The 3,028-nt window shown below is 37.4% G+C and overlaps 1 non-coding gene across 1 annotated transcript; it reads right to left on the bottom strand.

The window, feature by feature from the left end:
• Nucleotides 1-2,562: 2,562 nt before the first annotated feature.
• Nucleotides 2,563-2,635, bottom strand: TRNAS-GGA. The gene has a single exon. It is a non-coding gene; the product is annotated as a tRNA-Ser (tRNA).
• Between the last annotated feature and the right edge of the window lie 393 nt (nucleotides 2,636-3,028).

Below are 3,028 nucleotides of genomic sequence, written 5' to 3'. Positions count from 1 at the left end.
GCCATCACGCTAATTCAGGCCATGATGCTTACAGCCCAAGTGGCTCTAAAGATCTTCAAGTGCACCCCATTTCTACTTCTATTTTAACTGCTGCAAAATTAGACTGAGACATTGGCCACACTCCTTTAAAAGCTGCTTTCTCTGGCTTTGTTAATGGCTTATTTATATGTTGGTTTTTTTTTTTTTTTCATTTTTGAACCCTTTCTTCATTTATACATACTGTATGCTCTAAATTAGGGTTTGGCAAATTACCTAGAATCAAATTTGTGTTGCCACCTGTTTCTGTTAAAGAAAGTTTTATTGGAACATAGCCAGTTCCAGTCTTTTACAGTTGTCTCTGGCTGCTTCCATGATAAAATAGCAGAGCTGAATAGTTGCGACAGAGACTGTGTGTCCCGTGAAGCCGCAAATATTTACTTTCTGGCCCTCTGTAGTTAAAGCTTGCTGACTCCTTCTCTAGACCAGTGCTTTTGAACGTTTAATAATTGAGTATGTCTCAGATTAGGTCTATGATTCTGAATTTCTGATAAGCTCCCATGATGCAAATGCTCTTGGACTATAGATCATAGTTTGAGAAACAGAGCTCTAGAGAAAATTTACTTCATAAAATATTCACAGAGAGAAAGTATCTATGGTTTCATGATGAAATCAGACTGTAACCCTACATGGGAGCTTCAAGATATTTGTACATATTATTATACTGACAACTATAAGAATCTCTGACATAAAAACAAACAGGAAAATAAAGCAAATAAAATGAAACATACAACATGAACAGTTGGTCATCTTATGAGTTCTGTCCATTCCAAAACTGCCAAAATCTGTCCTTCCTTTGGTTCATTTCTAATGTTCCCTCTTTAACAAGGGTAATAACAGTTTAACCTGGCTCATATTTTAAGGTATTCCTTCTATTTTTCACCACAACTGGCCATATGAAATGGCCAATAAATTTATGAAATTGAACTAAATTCAGTCTGTAAAAATAGGCTCAAAACAGATATGATATTTAATAGTTGGTAGTAAGGTATATGTACCTAAAATCATTGTAATTTACTTGAGGGAACAGTCTTAGACATGACTTGATGAATTTAACTTCTAAGTATTTTCTGCACAGCTCTGATGTTTATCTGGTATCATACTTTACTTTTCATCATTGTATTCTGAATCTACGTGAGAACTTCAAAATATTGTAAAGAGAGAGATATTTGGAAATAGAGGTGATTTATTTTTAGGGTATATATTTTATTTTATTATTAATTAATTAATTAAAACCAGTATTTCTCACTTAAATTCAGAAGTCTTCCGTGGCTCCTCACAGTCCTCACGTTACTCCAGCTGCTGTCGGAGGCTGTGCTCCAGCTCTCCTGAACTAACTCCAGGTCTCTTTAAATGCCTTGATCTTTCTTCCTCCCAGGTCTTTGCACATGCTGCCCTCTTTGCCTGAAATACTCTTCTCACTGCTTCAGTTGTCATGTCTGCTTTCCTCTTCAATCTTTTTTTTCCAGCTTCAGTATTTTTACACAAGAAAAGCCTTTTCAACTCTGGCTTTAGAACACTTGCTCTGTGCATCTCAAACAGTCTATGATCACCTGTGTCATGGGTCATTTTACATTGTATTGAGGATTCTTCATTGTGTCTCCATTTCCTTCACAAGACTAGACCTAAGCCATAGACAATGTTATCTTGTTCACCATTGTATTTTAAGCAAAACATATGTTCAACAAGCATTTCTTAAATGGATTCTGATTGCATTTGAAGCAAGTTGGGCTGGGAGGCTTTATTCTTGCCAAGGTTTTCTTCTCTGGAGTCAGGTATGTTGTAGAAACCTGAAGCCTGCTAGTATTTTCCTATGTCCTATGCTAAAATCTAGATTTCCTAGTGTTCCTTAATTTAACTGGTAAAGGTCTGAGTTAGAAGTGATCTCTGAGGTGTGTTTCTCAGGGTCTCTCACTAGAATCCAGAGATCCACAGTCTTTCTGACTATAGGAGAACATTGGAATTCACACTGTAGGCTAGTAATGGCCCTTGTTTTCTAGACTAGTATTCATCTGGGCATTAAAGAATTGCAAGTAATGGTTATGAACCCACCTCTGAATAAGCAATTGAGGTCATAGAGAATATCTATAATTCAAAGAGAATAGTGGCAACCAAATGTCTATAATAGACTTCAGTATTATAATGTCTTTATCAATGGCATTCCATAATCATTTAAGAATGATGACATGTAAAAAGATATGTATCTCCACCTGTTGACACGGTATACAGTAGAAGCCTATAGCAATGCAGCTGTATCTGTCATGGACATGCATTTTCCATTGGATTACCAATCACATTGTAAATACTATTCTCATATATCTCCTACATTTAGATGGCTACCCTTATATGTATATTATCACTGAATATATAGGCTGTTGTCTTTAGTAAAAGTGAAGTGAAGTGAATTCGCTCAGTCGTGTCCGACTCTTTGCGACGCCATGGACTGTAGTCCACCAGGCTCCTCCCTCCATGGGATTCTCCAGGCAAGAGTACTGGAGTGGGTTGCCATTTCCTTCTCCAGGGGATCTTCCTGACCCAGGGATTGAACCCGGGTCTCCTGCATTCCAGGCAGACGCTTTAACCTCTGAGCCACCAGGGAAGCCCAACGATTACTTAATGTAGGATTACTTAGTAACTGAACCAGCTTACCCTTGCAGTGTGTTCTACTAACTCTATGGAAGAGACTAGGCACTCAGCCATTTTCCTTTTATTGTGCAGATTTGGATCTCACATATCATTGTGGTGGATGTAACCATTTGTCTTTGCAGTAGAATCCCCACAAATATTTTATGGTCTCAATTCAACAGTGTTAACAGCTTTCAATGTCTGGAGTCCTGCCCTGCTCTTTCTTAAACACAGTAATCAATAGACCTTTTGTCATTGAGTCAATCTTTTCTCTTCACTTATAGAACTGTGTTGATGACTATTGCCAAAGTCTTCCTATAAGACCTAAATTTTGTGATAAATCTGTTTCTGCCAATAATAGACACAT

Source organism: Oryx dammah, unplaced genomic scaffold (assembly GCF_014754425.2).
Source record: "Oryx dammah isolate SB20612 unplaced genomic scaffold, SCBI_Odam_1.1 HiC_scaffold_1, whole genome shotgun sequence".
Classification (NCBI taxonomy): Eukaryota; Metazoa; Chordata; class Mammalia; order Artiodactyla; family Bovidae; genus Oryx; species Oryx dammah.
Note: the sequence above shows the minus strand (reverse complement) of the source record. Positions and strands in the feature narration are given on the sequence as shown.